This window comes from Fukomys damarensis, unplaced genomic scaffold (assembly GCF_012274545.1).
Source record: "Fukomys damarensis isolate Sample0158 unplaced genomic scaffold, DMR_v1.0_HiC HiC_scaffold_12, whole genome shotgun sequence".
Taxonomy (NCBI): domain Eukaryota; kingdom Metazoa; phylum Chordata; class Mammalia; order Rodentia; family Bathyergidae; genus Fukomys; species Fukomys damarensis.
Window position 1 is genome coordinate 50,178,859 of NW_022900924.1, and position 25,616 is coordinate 50,204,474.

The 25,616-nt window shown below is 41.7% G+C and overlaps 1 pseudogene; it reads right to left on the reverse strand.

Moving 5' to 3' along the window:
- Positions 1-1,816: 1,816 nt before the first annotated feature.
- On the reverse strand, positions 1,817-16,870 carry LOC104862494 (annotated as a pseudogene).
- Between the last annotated feature and the right edge of the window lie 8,746 nt (positions 16,871-25,616).

Here is a 25,616-nt window from a genome sequence, read left to right on the forward strand (position 1 = left end):
TTTTAGGTTTTGAAGGTGGTTAAACCAAGAGGTGTTTATGTTCTTTTGAAATAGAACTACTGTTGAGATAAAAAAAAAAAAAAACCCTAGGCTTATGTGGAAACTCCACTATTTCCAAGCCTTTTTCACTTTGGTCAAATTCATTTCTCTCTCCGAGTCTCAATTTCTTCATTTTTAAAATGGGAATATTAATACTATCAAATAAAACTGAACAAGACAGCTGAATCCCCTGACGCCTCAGAGCTTATAACAGAAAGGAGATAACATGTATTGAAGAGTTTACTACAGTGCCTGGCATGTAGTAGCTGCTTACTTTAGTACATTAGGAAGAGAACAGTCACTATCCAAAAATTTCAGAGAGCTGATTCATCCCAAGGTGGTATTAACCAGTCAGGAGACCTTGGGAATCTCGACACTGCTGGCTTTCCAGCATTGTGCCCTGACTGTTTGAGCTGCTTCTTCCCAGATATGTGGGGTTGCATTCTTATAGGATTTCTACAGATTAAAAAAAAACAACTCCTTTTCTCATGTAAATTCCATTCAGGCAGGGACAAGACCAAGGTCACCGGTCTGACCATATCCATGGAGTGGTTCTTCTCATGCCACGGATTAGTTTCAAGTTCCAAAACTAAATTTCTAATTGTTCTGTTTGTTGACTGATTTCTACTTACTAACCTTTCTCAGGGTGCTACTAAGCAGCTTTGCCGAAACAAATGAAAAATCAGATGAAAAAAATTTTTTAAAAAAATTTCTGGATGAAACTGCTTCCTTAGAAAGTGGAGATGGGGAAGTTACTGACTAGACATCATGGTCAGGGAAATTTCCACCTGCGAATGCGGGTTGATTTGAGGGATTGGTATAACTCACTTCCTCTGATGGTACATCAGAGGGAATATCGAAAGGACTGATTTGCGTCTCAGAGTCCCCAGTGGTTAGCTAGGTCCAAGGCAGAGGATTGTGGACAGAAAGGAGAATGAGCATTATATTTTTCGAGTTGATTTTACAGTTATCTGAACTGCGGTTGCTGCCCTGTAGGATCTGCTCTGCCTTGGAGGAAAGTGAGCTCTTGTCCGTTGGAGGGGATCCAGTGGACTGCTGCTGCTTGTGAAGTGCAGGCTTAGGTCAGCTTCATGGTCTCACATACCTTTAACAAGCCAATCCGGAATTAATGAGATCTGGTATTTAAATAATCCTCTTTGAATCCATTTGTGCATCTGTGCCACCAGCCAGTTACTATGCATTCAGCTCATTAGATTTGCTATCTGCTATGCAAAATAGCAGTTCCTTTTATTTGCTCTCAAATTAACTCCCCCAAACTGGGGTTGAAGGAGGCCAGGATAGTTCTGTTTTTCTGAGATTTGCTGATTAAGTGCAGAGTTCTACACTATAAACCCTGTCATATCACCTCTCAGCGAGCGCTCTTTTGACGGGGGGAATCTAGCTTTGTTAAATCTAACTTTATACCAATAGGCGTCCAGAGTATTTGTGATTTGAATAGTTTTCTGTCCTTCTCTGGTCTTCCTGTCTCTACACATTTTTCTTTTGTTTTTTAAAATGAAAGAATTCTTTTTTATTCAGAGTCGGTACAAATACAGGTACCTTCATAAGTGTAATGTTACTGGAGAGAGAAAAGTTGAGTGGGCACAGAGAACAAGTCCTGCCCATCTTTCCTCACAGGACAGTGGGTGTTATCCAAGCCAGTGTTTACATTCTCTGATTCCATCAACAACTAATAGAAATAAAATGGTAGCAAAAAGAAGACAGAAAACATCCAGGGAGTTGAAATGAATACACCTGCACCTCTCTACTGTTGCTTTCAGGACCATGTCTTATAGTTGATACAAGGCATTTTAGAAAAATCAGTGATGTGAAAATGGCTGGGAATGATCAAGAGGTCTTCACTTTCACATTGGGCCTCCTTCTTGCTGCTTTGTTCTTTGAACTCTTTCATAGACTTAAAGTATAGTCTCTGCTTTTCTAGCAGTTCCAAGTACTGGTCATTCAACTGGACTCTTTTCATTTTCTTCTCTTGCTGCTTCTTCTCCATCTTCATCAAACTTTGCTTAATTCCTTCTAAGATCTGTTCCATCTGACATAAAAACTCATCCTGGGCAGAAGAAGAGGGTATGACTTATGAGAAGTTCTCATGAACTGAATTGAGTAGACTAATCTCTTTTGCCAAATATACCTTTTTGTCATCCTGGGTATTATATAAAGTGAAGAAATACTTTGTGTCTTTGTTCACTGCTGAAATCTAGTGGTAGAGTTTTATGAATCTCTTCTGATACTATATTGACTAAGCTTGGCTGGGTACTTCATCAATCTTTCAAAGAAAACTTGCTATTTCTTGATTTCTTCAAGCCTGTAGTAAAGTTTCTCTTTCTCCACATCAGACTGCCTGTCTTGGTCTTCACTGTGAGTCATCATAGAGGTCAGCGCACCATGCAGCTCTTACTGAAGAGAGTCTTTTCATCTGGTGCTCTCTCAGCTTTCAGGTTTTAAATTTCCTGCTGCAGCCATGTTATGTCTTCTTAGCAATGTGCTTTAAACTCCTCCTTCTGACTTTTCAGATTTTTAATTCATGGCTGCAAGTGCTCTCAAGTTCCGCAGAATGCTTGGATCTGCTTCAGATTCTCTCTTCTCAAAGGTCGCTTGCTCTTTGTCCAGTTTCTCACTATGACTCTTCAGCTCTGTTAGTGTTTTCTCTCTTTCATTATATCTGGCTTGGAGGTTGGTATGATTTGCTTGCAACTCTTCCAGATGTTTGGTCTTTTGTAGAATCTGCTTGTTCAAGGAAATAATTTTCTGATTATGTAGCTGAGCGATTCCTAATTTTTTTGGACTTTCTCCAGCTGACAGCTCAGGCTGCTTCTGAATACTTGGATACCATCTGCTTGATCTCAGCAGAGCAAGGCCCATGATCTGGCCTCGGTGCTCGAGGTGAGACGGCTCTCCTCATTTGTCATGGCACTCATCTTGATCATCAGTGACGGAATACACTGCTCTTCAGCTGCTTGAAGCTCATCCTCCTCATAGATACCTGCTCTTTCTGCAGTTGACAGTCCTGCAGGAAGTGGTGTTATCTTGTCCTCAGACTTCTCTGTTTTATTCTGGTGGCCAAATCTGTATCTCCTGCCATATTGCAAAACTCTAGCGCAGACTTGAGATGCTTCCTTAAGCAGCTCTTCGGACCCTGTTGGCATTTATACTTCCAATGGGGCTTACAAATATCTGAGAGGTTAACAACTATCCTGATGGTCTTGTCCTTTCTCCTTACGAAGTAACCACCCTCAGGGAGACTGTAGGTTTCTGGAACTGGGATATATGGTAGGAACGGATGAGATCACCCATCTCTTCTTCTATTTCTATAGCTCATTTCACCAGCCACCGCACAACAGGAAATACATGAATAAAATCCATCCTTTGGATCTGATGGGGTTCCAGCTAGTACGGACATGTCATCCTTGGAAGGATGGAGACAAACTTTTCTGACAGAGCTATTTTTGACCCATTGTAGGATTTTCCTGAAAGAGCGAATTAACATCTATATCAAAGGTATAAGTGGTGATGCACCAAGTCATTCATCCCTCCTACTACCTTGTCAAAAGGTGACAAGCCTTTAATTCTTGCCCTAAAATACCCACCTGAAACCAAGAGTTCCAGAATTTCAGTCAACTTGATATTTCATTCTTTGCCTTCTCTCTTGTTCCTACCTCCAGGAGATTCTGGCCCTCCTGCCCCTTGGGCTGCCCCGTGATCTGCCTGGGTTGATCTGGAGTGGCAGCAAAGCCCTCTGAGTGTCCAGTGGAAGCTGTCCCTGCAGGGAAACTGCCACCAGAGTGGAGTGCAAAGTAGAAACTTCCTTTGCCTCCAGTGCAGGCTCTAGGGCACTAAATTTTTCTTGAAGGAAAGCCTGTGACTAGAATTGCTACATTTTTTTTTTCCTGAGTCCACACATTGCTTTCTTGTGAACAGGGGCCACACTTTTTCTGTCAGGGCCTAAATATTTTTTCTGATGAAGCCCAATAGTCTGGTGAGTGTTGGAGTCTTAAACTATCCCTGGGGTTCAGATTTGTCCATGCTGATCTCAGTCTCTGCCTTGTCCTTAGTAGCTGTGTGATGGTCTACATCACTAATTTAATTTTTATTTGCATAATATGGACAGCAATACTTAAAAAAAATAAGACCAGAAAAAAAAAAGGATGAGACACGTGGTTCATAATCCAGAAACAGTACCTATTGGGAAGGGAAATTAAATAAATGCATTTCTTATTTGTGATATACTAGAAACCATCATTTTATAGAGATTGGAGTATATTTAACCTAAGAAAACTGCTTTACATTTGCCCAAACTGAAGTTGAATTGCTATCGTTTTCCCCACTTCTGAGGTCTTTATGTTCCTGAAATTTAAAATCAGGTTACTCCCATTTGAATTCTACTCTCTCTGATTTATTAGCTTTTCAGTCATTGCTTATTTACATCTCTAAATCTATTTCCTCAACTGTAGCATTGAGATAATAGAAATACTTGACCTGGAACACAGGCTTTGGCCCTAAATTAACTAGAATTCAAGACCTGGTTCCATCCATTTCTAGCTTTGTGACCACAGACAAGTTACTGAACGTTTCTCAATTTCCTCACGTGCAGAAAGAAAGAAAATATGCTTGCCTTGAAGTCTTTGTCATAATTCAATGGGTTAATTATGTACCGTTTTTAAAGTTGCCCCTGGTAATTTACCACAGGTTACTTAAAACAATTAGCTGTGTTCCTCCTCAAGTCGTAGAACTGTGTAGATGCTTTGCAACTTCGAAAAAGATGTGGAGTTTAAGTGATTATTGTTTACTCACATTGTATGATGGAAAGATTTGAAGTCCAGTTGGGATTCCAGTGCTGTCAGCTTTGGAAAGTCACTGCTCCTTGGGACTTGGGTTCCTTGTGCCCAAGGGAAGTGACAGACCTCTCCTTTTTGTCTCACCAGGTGCCTTAGGCATCATTGCTGATGAGACCATTGATGTAGCCTGAAAATGAGTCACTAAGATGCCTACAAGTCTTCAATGACATTTACAAAAGTGGGTATCTCATGACTTTGTATTCCCCCCAGCATGTCTTTCAAGAAAATGTGAAATAAGATTCAAGTCAGGATCAGTAAGATCAAGAATTATGATTTCGGGAGATCATTATGTTAATATCCGTTATTCAAGAAGGTTGGTATGTATATTTCTATATTGTGTCTGTGTTCCTTTTCAAAGTTGACATAGTACCATGCCAACCAATTCTTCAGCCTTTTCATGTAAAAAATCTAATCAGATGCCTTAGATCTCTGAATATGGAAATCTTTGTGTTTCAATGTCCCCTGCTTAGACCCTAGTCCTACTTTTGTGAAGAGCATTGGTTTGTTAAAATCCTTTTCATTTTTCCCCCTCATAATAGGCCATGTTTTATCTGTAGTAACACTCTCTATAGTGAATTCCAAACATGGAAGTGAGATTTAGCAACTTATAATTTCCAGGTAGCCCTTCATTTGGATAGAATCCCATTGTTAGTGTAACGGTCCCTTTGGTTCAGTGGTCATTTAAAATAACAGGTCATGCATTCTAGACAAGGGCTCCACAATTTTCCTCATGACTTACTCTAGAATTCTGGAGTAAATACCACCTGGTCTAGGTGATTTATTTACTTAGTTCTTCCACAGTATTTAGTTGGAGAGAAGGACATGGCGCGGTGTCCTGATTTGAGAGAGGAGCAACTTGAAAAATTGTTCCAGGTCTTCTGCTAACTTGTTGGATGGATCTGAGTGTATTATTTTGTGACTCAGTACCCCCATCTGAGACTTGAAGGGGTGAGGTGAAGTTATCTATGATGTCTCTTGGAACTTTGTCATTTTCTGATTCTAAAATGTGCTAGTATTTATAGGTCTTCCTGGCATTTATAGGTTTTCTTGGCATGTTCGTTGATGGACAAGGATATGGGGAACTGAAGCACCTGAGAACAGACCTCCTTCTTCTTTTTAGCACTCAGAAACTTCCCTTCACATTCACTGTGGGAAAAATATCCCTGATTAAGCATGCTAGACCGTGGATTTCAGCAAGTTTCTTGGTAACTTACATCAGATAAGAGCTCAAAGGAGATGATGGGAAGTCATTTGTATTGATTTTCTCTTAGTCAAATAAATTGAAGAAATACCCATTAATGAAATTTGGAGTTAAAACAAAAAGGCGAGAGACTGCCTTGTATAATTCAGAGAGCTGGCATTAGCATCGGGCCTCTTTATGAAGACCTTGTGCAGAGGGAAGAGAAGGGCACAAGATCTACTGCTGGGCTCCGTCTTCATGCCATGCTCCAGCTGGTGCCTGGACTTGCCTGATTCTCTCTTTGGGACTTGATTTCTTTCATCTGTTAATGAGCATCTTGCGTGTACGGTGATACACCATCGATATTATTAAACTTGGATTTTCACAAGAGGGCAGGTGGGCACCAAAGAGGCCCTTGGCCACAACGTGCGACAATATAACAGGGCATTAGTGTTTGAAAGGGCAGAAGGGAAGTGAGGCAGAAAGTGTGCCTGAGGCAGGTAGAAGCAGGGGATCGTCATACACAGAAATCACAAGCGATGGTACTGAGAGTGCCATTGAAAGGTAATAAAGAGCCTCCCGCCAGTTTTGCAGAGACGCGTGACTGACTCTGCATGACACGGGAATTGTTCCACGTGTCTCGCAGCATTCCTGCCTGCAAAGCTCCCTGCCACGTGGGGATCTAGGGAGGAGGAAGAAGTTGCTGTGGTGAGAACACACAGAGGGGAACCTCTGGGCCCTGTGGAACCTCAGCTGTGTCATCCGTCGAAGGGCGAATCCGGGCACCTCTGCCCCCACACAGTGTGACCTGCTGAGCTCTCCCCTGGCTCCCCTCTGGAGCAGCCCCGGGCAGCCGTGTGGGAGAAGGAAAGTGTCTCGGTGCAACCTTGGTTTCACTTCCTGCCTTAAACCCGGAGAGTCATTATATAAATATCACCCTCAGCAGCTGCTACTCTCACCCTTCTTCTCACTATTACTCCTAAGGCCCAGCTCACAGGCAGGGCGCCTGCAGCCTCTCACTTTCCCTGGTCCCACCCCACTTGCACTAGGCCTCACCAGGTGGGCGCCTGGGGCCGAAATGAATCACAGCCTCTCTCTGGCCCTCCATCCAGCCATGCCCAGCAGGCTTTGCCTCGCTGAGCAGGGAGGTCGTCCTGACCGGTGGCTCACGTTAATCAAATTAAACCCCATTCACAGACGTGACAGGCCGTCAGCCCATCCGCAGAGGCCACAAACAGCACCTTCGGCATTCATGCTGCTAGAGGTGAGGCAGAGGAGAACCCTGCGTGTCTGTGTATGTTCTGTCCTCGGAATGAGCTCAGGTCACTCAAACTTTCCCATGTGCCCCGGGACCGAAAGGAATAGAGTCCTCTGAGAGGCCAAAACTGTATGCCAGTCTCCACTCCACCACAAGTGAATAAAAAATCCTACTGATCTTCAACTATAGGAGCTCCCTCCCAGAGCACTGGTTCATTTTTTTGGTGTGTTTATTAATAAGGCTTCTTTTAAAAAGCAAACGAAGTGGGTATATTGGTTAACCTCCTTGGTCTTCCATATTTTCTTTATAGTAATGAAAGCAGTGCTGCTTCCTTGTAGTGGTCACTGCAAAGAAGCTCTGGGACATCTGATGTTGCCCTGTCCCCCTCCTGGGCACAGTGCTGGAGTTGTAATAATGCGAGTGTACGTACATGCATGTGTATTTGTCTGACAGAGGTGAACAAAGAGCTGGTGTTTCTCTTATAGTCCCTCATTATCTCAACAGTGTTACAACTGTGCTCATTTTGGAAACAGAAAAGCTCAGGAGAGAGTAGTAAGATGGCTTCACTGAGCCCCAGAAACCAGAAACTGTCGGTGGAAGGTAGAATTTGGGAATCTCAACATCTTCACCGCTACTCAACAGGTCAAAGGTTGTCAGCATGGTATGTGCATTCTTGCCCTTGATCCACCTGACTAGATATTTGTGACTTAGGAAATGAGAGTAGCCAGGTTACATGCTCTTGGCATTTCCTTTTTCCCAAACACCTAAGACAAATACCAAGTGAGGGGAGAACACAGGTGAGAGAGTTAACGGGGTTCATCCTGGGTCCAGGAACTTACTCTTTCAACCCTCTCCCAAGAGTGCTTGCCTGAGTGCTCTCTGTCAGTCTTTTCTTCACCCCTATGTCCCATGATCAGCCATTCACCTCAGGCAGCTACTAGATTGGCTGTGCAGGGAAGAGGAAGGACAGGGGCTAGTGGTCTGATCAGAGTTTGAATTCCATTGTCAGTTTTCTGAGACCATGAACCTTATGCCCCTTTGAGCCCAATGAGGCAAACTGGTTTGTAAAAATGAGGCTTATGGTGAACACGAAAGCTCCTTCCATCTGTAGTGTCAGGCAGAAAAGGAATTTCTGTGATGTGCAAAACACTGATCTACCAATTGTAAAAGAGAAGCTTGTACTTACACTCCGTCAGGCTGCTGGCTTAATGCTGAACCCTGTAGTGCAGTGCTCAGAAAGAACCTCCTAACTAGTTTCTAAGAAACCTGGATTTCAGGACAGTGTGAGTCACTGACATGCTGTGTGACCATGAGCAGTTTTCTATCCCACAAAGGATGAGTTAAGACCAATTCTCTCCAAGGCATCTTCTACCCTGGACACTCCATGAAGTAAGCTAAAATCAAGAAACATTAGAAGCATATTAAGATACCTAGCAAGAGTCAGTATGTACAATGTGCTGCTTCCTTTTTGTACAGCAAGGACACAGGTACATTTCAGACAGCATCAGCATTCCAAGGAGCAGTTCCTGAATCTGTCAACACTGGTCTTTGGGGACACTCTGCTTAGCTTCTTTCACCTCAGGAGAGAGGCAGAGAGGAAGCTCTTCAACAAGACAACTGGGAATGAACTTGTGAATAAACACGCTGGAGATGGAATATTTGTCTTGGTCTTGTTTATTAGCTGCTCCTCCCACCTTACTCTGAGTAAGGTAGTTTCTCTAACCTTAATCTGTTTCTCAGATCTTCCTACAAGTCTAAATAGGGGAAATAGAAAGTGAACGAACAGCAGTGAGCCCTGGCATGATGATTTATGGCTCAGGATTTGAACCAGCTCAGCCAGTGACTGGCTGGGTTAAAATCACACATTTATTCATTTACTCATTGGCACTAATGCAGCACCTTCTGTGTGTTAGACATTGGAGATGAGATGGCCATAGTTCACTCGGTGAGGTGCTTTTAGAGTGCAAGTGTCTTGTCCTTATGTATTCACTGCCAGAAACCGGCCCCTCCCCACAGGAGCAAAGAGACTATTGGGATCTCTGTGCAACTTGGACTTTTGCTCCAAAAAATGTTTCTGGGGACTTGAACCAAATCAGCTCCAATATCCACCCTTCCTTAAGGGCTCTGTTCTATTGTTACCTGGTGCCCTGCAGTGTGGAAAGGGTGCATACCGAGTTGAAGCAAAGTGAATAGAACAATCGCACTAGCAGAGGTGACATGAAACCACAAAGCCTCCAGGGAGCATATGAACCAGCAAGTCCCTCTCACTAGAGAGAACTCTGAGAGGAAGCCCGGGCTTAGGCTCGGCATAAACAATAGCCGGGCTTTGGGTTGGGCTGGATCCAGGAGGATTCTTCCAGTAGAGATGAGATTGACCCTGAGACATGCAGGACAGTGTCCCTGCTGTCCCCCTGGTCCAGGCTGAGAATGAGGCCCTGTACCTGATTGCACTTGAGACAGCAAACTGGAATCTCTTGTCTCCTGCCACTATTCCTCCTCTTACACTTTACCGGCATCACTGAAACGCTCATGGAGTGGCACATTCTACCTTGCACATCACTGTGATTATTAAATATGAAAACTATCATGTATTTTGTACGTGGAAAATAGAATTTATATACATGGAGGAAGAAAAGATAAATGAATAGGATCACTTAAACAGATAGCTGTATGCCCTGCCCAGAATAAGCACATTGTAAAAAATCAACCCATGAGGGGAGGAGGGGCTGAAGGGAGGGCAGGGGTAAGGGGAAAAAATGAGAATCAAGACTTGTCATGTAGAGGTACAAGATCCCAACAATGAATGTAACTGTACTGTATCCATAAAATGTACCAATAAACTCAAAGCTGGAAAAAAAAAACAACCCATGTAAACTTTGAAGTAGGGACTTCATTACTCCCATTCTACAGATGAGGAAACTGAATAGCAGGGCATGTGATTTGATTAAGATTGGTGCATCAATAAGTAGCACGCCAAGGTAGCTGGACTGCAGAATCTGCCCTCTTAACTGATATGGTCTTTTGCTTCCCTGCAAGGAAAAAAGTTTTCTTATTCCTGAAATTCTACTTTTCTATTTCCTGAGTACTGGGTGCATGTGGAAGAAGGCATGATTCAGGCTCTCAAGAAGCAGAAGCAAATAAGGAAATACTTCAAGGAATAAGGAAATAGATGCTAGAAGTATGACTGGTACAAAAGCAATGTACAGAAGATTACGAGGGGGAAAAGAAGAGTGTGCCAGAGACTGGACAGCCAGGGTATGGATAAAATAATCAAGGTGAGATTGAAAAGGTGTCTTAGAACATGACAGTGAAGGTCTTGCATGCCAGGCTAAAGAGAAGAGGCCTCATCCGGGAGCTGGAGGGAAATTAGGGAAGGTTTTAGAGCAGGTAAATAGCTCAGCAAAGTGGAATTTTAAGAGCATTAAATTAGAAGAAAGCTATTCATCTTGGACTCTTACCACCATCTGAGGACTGATAAAGATGAAGGTAAATCAAAGGTAAGTTTCCCTCATCTGGGAAAAGGTGAGATGCAATTTCATGGATTTTGTGTGTTGTTAACACTCAAAATGGTGAAGAATAGGAGTCACAGAAGTCTGGGTTGAAGGGAGCCTTATGAGGGACCCTTCTCTTCCAAACTTGACTCTTTTGCCTCATTTTTAGAGTGGTAGCCTTGCTTCTGGGGAATTTCTTCAGTCATGGAAAATTTTTTATCTGATGAAGCAGCCCACCACCATTGGAGAGCTCCTACTGTTAGAATGAGTATTTATCTCTCATTTTTTCCTTTATTATTTAGCTACAAGTGCTCAGAGTTTGTTTAAGCCAAATCTAAGAATGTCTTTTTTTTTTTCATCACCATATTGAGTAATCTCCAGAGGCCTCCAAACTTTCCTAGCTGTCAGCAAGAGAACTTTGTAAGGATCTAAAAAGGCTGGAACAGGGAGGCTCATTGCTTGCAGAATAGATGAACACCTCGACTGGGGTATACAGAGCTAGATTAGGGGAAGGAAACCCAGCCAGGTGAGTGGCACCTGATGCTTAAAGATGAAAGGTAGGAAGGAACTGCTATATACGTGTGACCATCAGCTCAGCCTGAGAATAGGCTTTCAGTAATAACTTTGTTAGTAAAGAAACAGGAGAAGTAGCCTAAATCAACTAATGGATATTAATTAATCATCCTTAACTATTTAAAATAAATAACTGAGAGACCTCACGGATCATTCCTGCAGTCAGTACATTCTTGGCACCAGGCGATGGGATCATAAATGGATTAGATGTGGTTCCTGCCTATGAGGCACTTGTACTCTCAGGGTACAGATTAAAAGGTAAGCTATATATAATTACCATATATTATAATTACATATAATCTGCAATGTACACACCAGAGGAGGCTACCAATTTATTTAAGCTCCATGGAATCAGGGCTATATCTGTTTCTGTTTACAACATTGGGTCTCTGGCACCTAGAAGGAAGTCTGGCACCTTCTCAATAAATATTTATTGAATGAGTGAATAAGTGATTGATAGTGCCAAATCTGAAACCAGAAACAGGTTCTTCTGAGCTTCAAACCAATATTTTCCTCAGCATAACCTGGAGATCCCCATTTCCTAATGACGCCCGTGTGAGGGTTGTTTTGACAGGTAGGTATTATGTAATTGAGGGTACCAACAGTGTCGTCTACTGTTTTCTACGCCGATACTGCCTACTCCAATGCTGGCTCTTGGCCCCACGACAAGAGTCCCTGATCCCATCAACAGGAAGCTGATTTGGAGGGAGATGCCCTTGTCATGAACCCGGCTCTTCTCCCTATCAAGCGAACGTGGGAAAGTCACTTCTTCTTTTCGGACTTCAATTTCTCGTCTGTTAAAGAAAGAGAATGATTTCATCCCGGGAAAGAGCTTGGCGTTGTTGTTGGCCGGCCTCCTCCCTGAAGCAGCTCAGCCTTTTCAGAGCAGTCAGACTCCAGAGTTAGCTGGAGGGAGCAGTTGTCCATCAGAGGAGTATCTGAACCTGTGAACTTTGGGCTTAAAAGTAAGAGTTCAGCTCTCTTTGGTGTTGCAGCGGTGGCCGAGGGTGGCTGCTGTTCACTGTGTACCACCGGAAACCCCAAATTGGGTTTGCATCTATCTGACCAAGGTACCTTCCCCATCCCCACCTCCAGATGTTCCGTGGAGGTCTGAGGTGAGGAGGAGGTGGAGTTAACAGGGCTTAGTGTTTCTCTGATAGGGGCAACTTTGTGCACCCACATGCAGGAGAGAGCTGGGAGTGGGAGGTTGGCAGCCTGTTTCTGTGCATATGGGGCTGACAGCTACAGGTTGCTTGAGCCAGAGAGAAAATGCTCTGTAATCACAAGACAGAGGCTTCCCCATCTCTCTGAGAAACTTGAGAGGCCATTTGTCTTTCAGAAAACTGTCAAGTACTCCCCCATCAGTAATAGTTTGGTGACTTCTGCATACTCGCCTGTCTGCTTTTTAATAAGCAGGGCTCTGCACTGATGGTACATGTGCAAGGTCTGACCTTTTCATAGGAAAAAACATTCATAACTGAAGCCTATATATAGAAGCTTCAGACTGGAGCAGATAAAGATGTAGGTCATATGACTTTTTTGTGTGTGAAGCATAATGCAAGAGGGACGCGCAGACAGTTCAAAACTCATGAAATACTGCCACTGGCTCGAACCTCCCTAATATTTATCAAAGCCTTTAAACAATGACTATTTTCAACTGGGAATTATTATGCCACCTTCTTTGCTGCACATAGGAATCTTCCCTGCCAGAGTGGGGGATCTGCTTAATTTCAGAGTGCATTTTAGCCTCCAGTTCATTCTTACCCATTCCTGTTACAGGAACAAAGAACGCTTGCTATCAAAATCCACTAGATAGTCAAGTATTTAAAATGATAAGGGGCCCAGGGATTTAGCTCAGTAGTCCCGGAGTCTGCCTTGCAAGCACAAGGACCTGAGTTCAATCCCCAGAACCAAAAAATAAAAATAAAAAAATAAAATAAGTAACTAAACATACGATTGATACCACTTCTCAGAGGCAAACATTTCTCCAGGATCATTTCTGCTGGACTGAACATAAACCAAAGGCTGGCACCCCTGGAAGTTGCTTCCTTTCAAACAACCTCCTCAGCACCCTTTTCATATTCTTTGTACTACCAAGACTCATATCATCCTAGTCACCATGGTCCTCTATCATCACCTTTATTCTCTCTTCTGGGGACACCTATTTCTGGCCATCTCTGCACATCCAATCATATTATGAAATGTATGATTCAGTGCAGGAATCTCCATGAATCTTTGCTTCCTCCTTTCCCCACCCTTCACAAGATCTGTGTTTCTTACGAGCCGATCGTAGTTTGCTTTGGACTGTACTTCTGGTGTTTGTGTCTTATATTCCATACTGATAGACCACAAACTCTTTCTTTTTTCTTTTATTGAGTTTATTGGTACATTTTAGGTATACAGTACAGTTACATTCATTATTGGGATCTTGTACCTCTACATGACAGGTGGTCTTGGTTCTCATTTTTTCCCCTTGTCCCTGCCCTCCCTTCACCCCCTCCTCCACTCCCCATTTACAAACTTTATTTCCATTTTTTCATTTTCTCATATTTTTCCCTTATTACCTTTCCCCTACCCTTCCCACTTTTCCTACTCCTTTAGTCCCTTTTTTTCCCATTTCACACATTTGCCCATCAGTTGGAGATTGGACAAAGAAGATGTGGTTTTTCTATAAAATGGAATACTACTCAACCATAAAGAATAATTGATGAGAAATTAGACTCATTCATAGTTTCTCTGGTATGAATAAACTGTAATAATACATAAGATCCTAATGAGATAACTGACCATGAACTCTTTGAGGAAAGAGCAAGAGTAGCGTATGAAGTGTTTTATATATAGGAAGCATCTTTAAAGTGCATTCCTTACAAAAATGTTTACCGCATAAAAGGATTTGGCTTGACAATGCACTATTAGTGATTTGCTAAGAGTTTGTCACTGTGCTATAGGTAACCTCTTTTAATTTCACCAATAAACCCTTGAGGTTACTATCATTGTTGTCACCTCCAAGAGCTGAAAGAAATAAGGCTCAGAGAAGTTCAAAGCCTCCTCACCCAGTGTCATACAGCTAACAGAACAATAAGCCAGGATTCAAACTGACTGTCTGGCCAACGGGAATGCTGGGAGACGACTTGCTCCAGTTCACAAGCGCTCACTGTGAAACTTCAGAAATTTTGTCAATTGTTTGGAAAGCATTATTAAATTTAAATCACATAAACATACAATGAATTTTTTAAAATGATGATAATAAATATTTAACGACTTCCTACTTATTTCTTTTTTGATGTTTTATCAAATACATTCTTGATGTTATTTGTTTTATAATTATGTTAGAAATATTATATGATGATGTGGTGGTGCGTATCTCTTCCAAATTGCATTTTTAGTAATGTTACTTTGGCAGCTTGCAATTGGCCATGGTGCAAATATTTTACCCAGGATATTGACAAACAACAAATGAGGGCTTTCTTACCCTCATTGATTGTGGTTGATTGTTCAGCATATATAGGCTCAACGCTGCTCTGACCTCAAAGTCAGTTTAGGTCTTCGGTTCAGGTCCAAGACCCACATAGACCCTCCTGTTTCCAGGCTGAACCTTCCCCCACTGGGTCCTAACTTTGGACCATCAAGGAGAAACTTCTCTCAATAATAGAAAATCAACCTTTGCAGATACCTTTGGGCTTTGGGGCGGAATGAAAATAATTCTAGTAGTTATTTTATGCCTACACCCATATATCCTATTTCTCCACCACAAATCTATATACTTCATCACATCGTGACATAGAATATATGATGGGACACTTACAGAGTAAAATAGGGATTCCAACACGTGGATATGTAAATCTACTTGCCCAAATTCACATTAGTGCAATAACTGATTCTTTTACCCACATATCTTTAGAACCTGGATTCCCCATCCACTGTTTCTGCACTGTACATTGTATGTGGTTCATGAAATAAGATCCGAATTTGGAATCAAAGGTCAGAGATCTCAATATTAGTTTAGGGCTTCAGTTTCCTCATCTGTGCCAAAAGGAATTTGACCGAGGTGTTCTTTAATATCCTTCTAATATCCACCATTCGCTTCTCTTCTCTGAAACTCAGTTCCTCTATCTATAAACAATGGGACATTGAACTTGGTGAAGTTCCTAACATCCTCACAGCTCTAAAGGCTGCGAATCCATGTGAAAAGCCATGCTTTCTACTCGCTGTGCTATCCCCATAAGACAGCATCATGTTTTGCCACCAGAAAAAATGCCAAGATGTGCAGAGCAGACTCGGGGATGGAGTAGCCAGGAGCTCACCTGCCTCAAGGAAGCCTGTGCAAATTGAAGGGAAGCGTACAGGTGGGAAGAGCTCCTCTGCTCTTTCCCTAGACAATCTAGAAGGCTAAAGGAGTGAGGGTGAAATCTGTACAGGGGCTTTGAAGACTCGCTGAGTCTTCAGTGAAGGTACAAGGCGTATGACGGGTGACTCTTGCTGCTGGACTGAGAGGATAGAGGAGCGATAATGCCGCCTAAGGGGAGGAGTCATGCAGAAGCCTCAGATTTTTATGGTGGGCAAAGCACAGCAGATCAGACAGAGCATTTCCCTCCCTACCCTTGACTTATTTGTTGACCCTGAACCGACAGATTGTTTGCATCATTTTTTTTTTTTTTGGTATTGGGGATCGAACCCCGGTCCTTGTGATTATGAGGCAGGCAGCAGAACCACTTAGCTTAATCCCTGGCCCCAGATTATTTACATCTTCATGGAAAATTAGAAGCACCCCCAACTCTTCATCCTCATTCTCTTAGTTCCTTATGATTTCCCAATGCCAAAGCACTGTGGCATCCATAATCTCTTCTGACCCACAAGATGATGATGAAATAGGCATTATTACTTCTATTTTGCAGAGAAAGATTTGGAGATGCAGTCAGGGAATTGATGGGACTTGCTCCAAATTACTTGAGTATGGAGTGAAGACTAAGCTTGTTTGCTTTTTCATTTTTTATTTATTTTATTTATTTATTTTTGCAGTACAAGGGATTGAGGGCAAGACTTTACACTGAGCTAAATCTCTGGCCCTTTGTACACTTATTTTTTTTTTTTTGGACAGGGCCTTGCTATGTCAGTAAATTGCCTACACCACAACCAAATGTGTGATCTTCCTTTCCTCAGCCTCCAAGTTTTAAGTCTAGGACCCCCCAGTAACCTTCACGTGGTGATGTCAAAACTGTTTGCTGAGAAGTTCCTGAGCTGTTTGTTGCACAACTGAAAACCCATAGGACTACACCAGAGAAAGGAGGAACTGATAAATTCTTAGACTCAGCGAATCCTGGAAGTAGAAGGAATCTTACACATTCCTAGACTGAGTCCCTTCGATATGCAGAAGGGAAAAATGGAACCGACGGGATGGGTGGCACAGGGTTGGGGACTCCACTGTGACTCTCACATGCTTCTGCTGCCTTCGCCTTCTTGGCATTTGCTCAACCATGGTTCATCTCTGCGCACTTTTCGCCACCAGCAGCATTGAGTGTTAACTACTTTAAACACCTGGTCATCGTCATAGGGACAATGTAACATTTTCTACCAGCATAGGCACGGACTGAAGAGTCCTGGATGGAAGGCGGCCAGAATGCTCCCATCTCGGCAGTCACTGTGTATTTGATTACTCTGCACCAGCAATTAGATTTATTGCTGGTGAGACCAGTGATGCACTATCTTCTGACATCAGCCAACTAATTTATTTTGCCATAGCTTGGTATGTGTGAATGTTGAGTAGGTGATTAAAAAAATAGAGATGCCCCTGTCACCTAGAACCTTAGAATCAGTCTTTACCAAGCCTAAGGACTTTCTTAAATCCAAATAAAATACTTAGCCCAAATATAGCCAGATAGAATTTATTTTAGAAATCACTGATTTATAACCCAATCGTGGAGACTGGAAAAAATGTAAGAGGAACAGGTGTCTTATTTGGAAATTACCTGTCCTGGGTTTATTTCCACTCCTTTTATTAAATTGACCTTTCATTTGTGACACCTCATGTCCCTTCTCTCAGTCACATTATCCCTATCTACCAACTGAGAGTGGCGAAGGAGAAGACTTTTAGGGCAGCATCTATTTGGACAGGCTCCTTATTAGATTATACTTTCATCAGTGTCATCTTGCTATATAGCTCAGTTTCTCTACATAGTCTTTCTGTGCTTGGAAGATTCAGTTTGGCCAGTGGTCTCATAGGAGGCCTCTCTGCTTCTAAAAATATAAAGAACTCATTGAAAGCTAAGATGATCTATTATCAGCTTAATCCGTGTGGAGTTAACTTTAGAATTAGCAGTACAGCAAACTTCAAGATTTGGTATGGCTTCAGCTTTTTCTCTTTCATTTGCAACATTCTGCTTGAAATACATTTCCAGGCCAGATGGACAAGGCAGCTACCACAACCCTGAGAAGTAAAGATGAAATTAGGGAGAAAGCCCCCAAGGCTAAAAGCAAGTGAAACATTTTATTTTAAAAGTCATGGATTAAAAAAAAAAAAAATCTCAAGATTGAGCTAGCAGACAACTTGGGCCTGAAACTTAAGTTTCTTCACTTGTTTCCTCAACTGATATTTCCCAGATACCTATACAGTGCCAGGCACTTTGCCATCCTGTAGGAAAACAGGGATAAATTTAATCCCTCCTCGATCATAAGGAGCTTAGAGTCTTACAGAGATGATTTGAAATGTACATAGATTTATGTAGCTTATGGCAAAGGCTTCCGTGCCATAGGAAAACTCTGGGCTGTTCAAAAGAAACTGAGATTCCTTTTCATGGAGAAAGCTTCCAAGAAGGAGGACATCTTGATTCGTGGTGATGGTCAGGAAGAATTTTGACTGAGTATTAATGATCGAGAGATTGGGAAATTTACTTCTCTGTGATTCAGGTTTTCATCTGTAAAATGAGATGGTAGTGTCAACCTCATAGACTTTTCATAAGTAATATGTGAATTCTTATGTATTAAAGATCTCAGAAAAGTACCTGGGACATTGTAAATGCTCAAAAACATCAATCATCATTTTTATTCTTAACATCTGAGTGAAATTACCAAAAAGTTTCATGTAATCTCAAAAGAACCATGGAAGAAAGCTCATGCTTGTGGAATTCCTTTGTATTCTTTGCTGGAGCTCATACTGAATAGACCACAAATGTGCTTTACATTCTCTCCCTCTCCCCCAACAACTTGTCTTTCTATGTCTTTCAGTCTCACACACACACACACACACACACACACCCCTCTGTAGAAGATGGACTGTTTATCAAAAGCCCCAGGTGTAGGAGTATTTCAAATGATTTTTGGAAACTGAAATGATTTCAGAGATAATAGGCATCAAGAATGTGGGTGAAAAATACAAACAATAAGCAAGTTCATTTCGAAATCTTTACTTTTAGGAGAAGTGGGTTTTTCATTTTTATTGCTTTTTTTTCCAAAAGCATCATCATTTATGTGGTTTGAAAATGATCGTTCCTCTGGAAATTAGACATCACAATACAGAACACAGAGATGTAGCTGATTAAGTGTATGAAAGATTCAATCTCTTTTAAGCAAGGCTGTGTCCTCTTTCAGGCATAGCAGCCTACAAGAAAGAATTTGCTTTGAGTCAGATATTTTACATAAACCAAAGAGGTTACCCCTAAGATGAACTGTCTGGCTTATTGTTCCCCACCCCCACGGTGTCCCACATACCATCACAGGAAGGCATTAGCAGTTTCAGGACTTAAACTTTCTCTCAAATTTTTCTTTTCTTGAACCAAGCAGGTTTCTACATTAAAGAATAGTTGTCACTGTGTCCACTGTAATGAATGATTTGGGGCATGTTGTCCAAGTGAGTGTGGCAAGTGAGTGGGGAAAGACTTTCCTTCCTGGATTTATCTGTATTTTTGCCTCTTTGTTCATTGGTGAGTAAGGAGAGAAGTTGCCAGGAGCTGGCCAAGGTTGAGGTTTTCAGGGATTATCTAGTTCAGCATCATCTGCCTCCTTCATTGTATAGCTGCAACAGCTGAAGGCCACAGAGAGAAAGGGATTCCCCTACGATCAAAAAGGGGTTAAGACCCAGAACATTTAAATCATACATAGTCCAAGACTACAGTGCTAGGACAAAAGATTAAAACTCTAACCTCTATTATGGCCTCCACACCCAGTGTGCTCATAAAATAATCAAAGTATAATGATGTGATATAATAATATCTGACCTGACAGGATTGTTTGGGGGGATATGTAAGACAATAAAAGTGAAATATTCATGTAAAATCATAAAGCACTAGATGGTTGATAAAGACTGTAGAACATCTACTCAAGTCAAGAGAAAATGAGAATCATTTTCTTCTTGCAAATAAAACAGAATTACAGAATCCCAAAGCCATTTTAATTGTTGATTTGCCTATATTCCTTCCTTCGTGATGAAGTTTCCTTTGCATAATTCAGTACTAAGAAGTTTCCTGTCATTCTAGCACTAAAGATAACTTGTCTCAGTCTATCATACAGCTAGGAATCTGTAACCAGGCACGTGCTGTGACCGATGTCAAATGTGGAAACACCAAGTTTTTCTGTGGCATTTGTTGACCTATACCCAGGGCAGGAAGTCAACTTTGACCCGAGTATCCCTGATGAAACATTACACTTTAGAGTGAATGAGACTGGAATACATGGCTGAATTCAGTAAGAAGATATGGCAGGCTGGAGAAGGGAGGTAATGTGGCTCAGGGTACTTTCAAGATTTAAGACAAATATAGTCACTTGTCTGATGGAAGATACAGTTCATACTTGTGGAATCAGGGTCAGATTTGTTTGGATCCAAGGAGAAAGTTCTAATAAGACAGAGTATGGTTAAGAACTTTCAAAAAATCTAAACTGATAAAACACCAATCCAGGCTGCCACTGGAGGCATGAGCATCCATCAAAGAAACCTTCCAAGAGGCCAGGGAAGGGATGCAACAGAAATCCAGAAGGTACTGTGGATTGGGAAAATGCCTTCCTTGGCCTACCACATCTCCCAAATCTCAAAGTCCTTTCTCTAAAAAGGAAGGATGTTATAAGAACCACAGGAGGAAGAATGAAAAATCCTTGGGAGACCTCACCCCTCCTAATAGGGGTAATAGGAAAATAATAAGATTCTACAAGCATGGAAGTGGAAGGGTAGTAAATTTCCAATGCAATAGCAGGCACTGTCTCTGGTCCTGTAATTAGTCAATATGAGAAGGTCTTTGTTTCCCAATGGATTGGAGAAATTATTTTTTTTAACGCAAAGGCTTCCGTAGCTGCAGTGATGTGATCCCGATTGTGCGGCTGGAACTGTTCAATGTTAGACAGCACTGGGTTTGGAGGAACTCACTGCCTGGCCTAGCACATGCAGCCCTGGCAGGGCCTCAGAAGTAGGGATTTGTGGCACCGGCGTGGTTGTAAGAATCTCTTTTGGAATTTGTGCGGCTGCCTTGAGAGACCAGTGGGATCATTGGCGAACTCCTCACTGTCAATCAAAATGGGCACCATGGAATGCTTATCCCAGAGGTCCAAATTCTAGGGCAAATGTAGAGGAAGAGTCCATTGCATAGCCTTCTCTGCTTACAATTGTATATGCAGGCTCTGAGCTGAATGGGATGGAGCAGAGCAACCTGTTTTATTCAGAATAAAACTTCTTTTTGCTAACTTATGTGACTGTCATAACTGGTTAACCATTTTTACTGAACCTAATTTCTGCTTTGGGAAGTAATGATCCACAGTGAGTACTTTGATTAAAACTTTTGGGGGTAATTCCATAGATTCGACAGGTGCTGACATATGACCCACAGAATGTTAAAACCAGAATCAATACTGAATTCATTGCCATTCCTCCATTTAAAAAAATAATAAACAAAGCAGAGGCCTGGAAGGGTCATGCCAATGTAATAACCAAGAGCCACTGATTCTGAGATTCTGATCTGCAAGAATCTGAAATTTAAAAATGTCAACAAATGACTGAATAACATTAGGTCACGGATTACGAGGCAATATATACAAAGTTAGACAGCAGTTACAAGAATCCTGTACTTGGAATCAACAGAACTGGGAACTAAGATAAGATCTCGGGCTTTTTCATTGTTGCTGGTTAGGCCCATTCTTCTACTTTTATTAGCATTAGGTCTCCTCATCTCTAAAATGAGGAAGATAATGCTTGTGTGATTGAACTCACAAGTTCTGGTAAGAAGCAAGAGAAAGAAAGGATGTGAAAGTGGTTTATAAATTTTACTGTGCTCTATAAGTGGTAGGGATTCTTCTTCCTCCTAAAGTGTTGATGCTACAGACAGCATCGGGAGGATGTGTACATGTCCCATTGCTTTTCTGTCCATGAGGGTACTTTGCATGAATCTGTCCACAGAGCCTATCTTTTAACCACTTTCACGACTGAGTGAGGATGTGTTACTTCAATGTGGATGCACTCAGCAAAGCCAGCTGCTCCCTATAATGGGACACTGGATTTCTGACCCTACACTCACGCACAGCTAAGGCGATTGGCAAAGAAAAGTAGAAAGTCACCAACTTGTCACATCCTCAGCAAGTTTTTAGATATTTAATTCTTCATGCTCAAATGCTAGTAAAATAAACAAACCATAAGAAAAAATAAAGCCTCCTAAATTTTATATTAGCAGAACTAAAAATAAAGAAGATGCAAAAGAAGAATCTGGTAATAATAGCTCCAGAAAGGAAAAGAGAGAAGGGCAGACAGAACCGGCAGGTTGGTAAAGCCTTTGGTGTCTTATCTCTGGAATGTTATTGATGCTCTGAGTGTAGTGTGAGACCTTAAGTGAAATGAATTGGTGGTTTCAGTTCCGGATATGGTATGCAAAGAAAAAAAAAACACTTGCTCTTTGAAATTCAGCACTTCCTTGTCTGTGCTTCAGGAAGCCACACGCCTGATGCTGAGCGTGGAAACTGACTCATTTCTGGCCCTTTGAGATTAGCCTCACCAGCCCCCAGATTGTGTGCAGGATCTGGGCCTAGTGGGAAACCAGAGTGGGGTCTGGCCTAACCTGGAGAAGGGGAATCGGGTACAACACCACCGATGCATCTCTCTTTGAGGGTGTTTGGCTTTCCAGAAGGTTCTCTGGGCAATGGACCTTCAGGGCTAGCTATCTCTAAAGTGCTTCAGATTGCAGTTGGAAGAAGAAGATGAGTGGCCCTGATATGACAGAAACCAAAAATACTTCCCAACACCTTTTTCTTCAGAGTCACATTAAAGGAAGTTGGTCAACGGACCCATTTGGTGGAGCAATACGGTCCTGAGGTTTTAAATGTAAAGGATGTGTTTCCTCACTAACAAGCTCTAGGAAGCAATGCTCCATTCTTCTCCTTAACTCTCACAGCAGCCTGTTGCCACTCAAATATTGTGTTAGTGGGCAGGTGGGGAGAAAAAGTATGTAAGAGGCTGGATTCTACCCACTAAACTGAAGCATGAAGCCCACAATGACAGGAAGTTCAGATCTGAAAGTGAATGTTTCGACTTTGAGCCTTTAGACCTTGGATAAGTGAGTTCCAGATCTTCTGCAGAGCACCTCAGCAAGGGAAAGAATCACTGGAGCAGCCTCTGTGCTTAAGCTTTATCAACACATTGAGAGGTAGTTTGAGGGGAAACAAGGAAAAAAAATTTCCTGTGGATAATGAGAAGATGCTGCCTTAAATGAGAAGTCAGGTGAGAGACAGGATGACAATGTGAAAAGGATAGTGGGTCAATGAAGACTGAGTTTAATACCAGAATGTCTGAGTTTAATAACTCTGTGGTCTCTGGGCAGTCATCTTGCTGAGCCTCGTTTTCTTCATCTGCAAAATGTGAACACATAGTATAAAATGAGATCTCGTCAGTGAAAGTATTCACTTGATAAATGGTAAAAACTATGCCAAGCTTTGCCATAACTTAAATTACTTATAAAGTCTGGTTGTTTGTTTGTTTGTTTGTTTGCAGTACTGGGGATTGAACCAAAGCCCTACCCATGTTGCGTGCTCTACCATGTAGCTACATTCTCATGTCACATATAAACTCAGATATCAGTGACTCACTGGTGTTAGAAATGAAGTTCCAGACTTCATCATGGAAAAATCACTAATCTTCCCCAATTTTTTGAATCTGGAAACCTTGCATAAAACATACTAACAACTCCCATTTTTAATTTACTGGCTTGCTACTTCCAAAAAAGGATTTGAAGTAACTTATAATATTAGACATGATTATAACAGGACCATTAAAACATTGATAAAAATTTTATTAAGAACTTGTTGGGGAAAAGGAAAGAAAGGAATGGAATTAATATGAGAAAATGAACAAATGGAAATAAAATCTTTGTAAACAGGAAGGGGCAGAGGGGTTGAAGGGAGGGAAGGAGAATGGGGGAAAATAAGAACCAAGATAGATGACGTGAAGGTAGACATTTCCAATGATGAATTTCATTATATTGTATGCCTAAAATGTACCAATAAAATGAATTTGCAAAAGGAATGTTTTGGAAAAGGAAGACAGTAAGGGAGGAAAACACAGAGAAAGGATACTTTTCATGAAGCCAGTAGTGTGATTTTGAGCTTCCCAGCAGTTTAAAGAAAAAGAGAAATGTGTTCTCTACAGCCCTCTTCATCTAACAAGGGAGGAATAGTTAAGGATCAGTGTCACCCAAATCCTTCCTGACCCTAATCTTCCCAGGAGATATATCATGTGCATCTGTGTTAAAGGATAAAAAGTAAAATGGGCATGATCTAAAATGGAGATGCAGCAGAGATACTATTCCAGTCTAGCGACTCAGTGATAGTTCCCTTTGTGAATCGGTGCCTGCTTTCCAGAACTCAACAAGCAGCAAGATGATTAATAGAAGGAACAAGTTGCCTTAGAAAAATAGGGCAGTGAAAATCAGAGTGTGTGCTTTGGCTGAGCAGTGCTGTGGCCCTGGTACATATCAAGGCAAGTGCTTTTCTTCAGGGGGCTTCAAGCAGGCCAGGCAATATGCAACATACCTTGTACAAGGTCACTTGGTGTCTCTGAAACTGATTCTGCATCCTGAGTTCCTTAATATGATTTTTTAGGTCACAGTGTTCTAGGCAGAGCTCCCTGTTGATGTACATCTCTCATGCAAGATTTAGATCACCTCTTTTCGGGCAGAGCTCCATGGAAACACCGCCCATGATTTCTGAAATGGAGTCTGATTGGGTCTTTGTAATGCCTGGCTGGAATGGACAGCAATCTCCACAGCTGACACATCGCTGGACGGTTGGTAGGCCTGAGTCTACTAAAATCTAGTTCGGGTAGGTTATTATTATTCTAATGCCAAAGTAAGTTCTTGTTTACATAAAATGGCTAGAGAATAGACTATTCTAGGGAATGGAAAATTCTGGTTCATCTGGTTACCATCCATATCACTGACTGATTCTTGGTTTCCAAATAAGTAAATTACAACACACTTTGCTAAACATCAAAATGATACTGAGTATGACTTAAACATTCTTTGATGATTCATGAGGTACTTCAGGATCAATTAGCACCTATTATTATGACTAAGATCATTGAGAGTTTTTGCACTTCTCATTTTCAGGGAAGAAATGCAGAAGGTGAGGAAAACTGGGCTGAATCCATAGTAAACCCCCTACCAGGCCATTGGAGTTGCTGTTGCTAAGCAGTCAAATCATTTATCCTTGCCATCAGTTTGTTGACAAGTAGTTCAATAATAAACATAGCCATATTAGCATGGTGCCTTTTATAGAGTAAGTTATTGTACCAGTATTTTTTTCTCAAGAACATCAAAGAAAAAAATCAGTGGCATTTAACTACCCATTTTGATGCTCGAATAAATTCAATTCACAGAGCATTAGTTCTGGCATGAACCATAGAGGTAATGTGCCTAATCTCATCATGTCTTAAAAAACCCAGGCCTGAAGAGGAAAAGCATCTCCTCTACTGTCTCATGGCCATTAGAGCTTGATAGTGATAGTAGAACTCATATTTTCTGGGGTACATACCAGATCCCTCGGTAGCAAAATGATTCCTACCACATGCACAGAGTTTCTGCATGGTGGGAGACAGGCATGGCAGAGAAATGGGTTCTATTCTCAGGGACTGCAGGAACTTACTGTATCAGTCACGTTGGAAGGTCATCAAAGTCTTCCACTGTATGATAGCCCTGGCTTGGGCCCTGGATAGTTCGCAGGGTAAAGGACTGATACAGTCTGCAGGATTCCTTCAGAATGAAAAC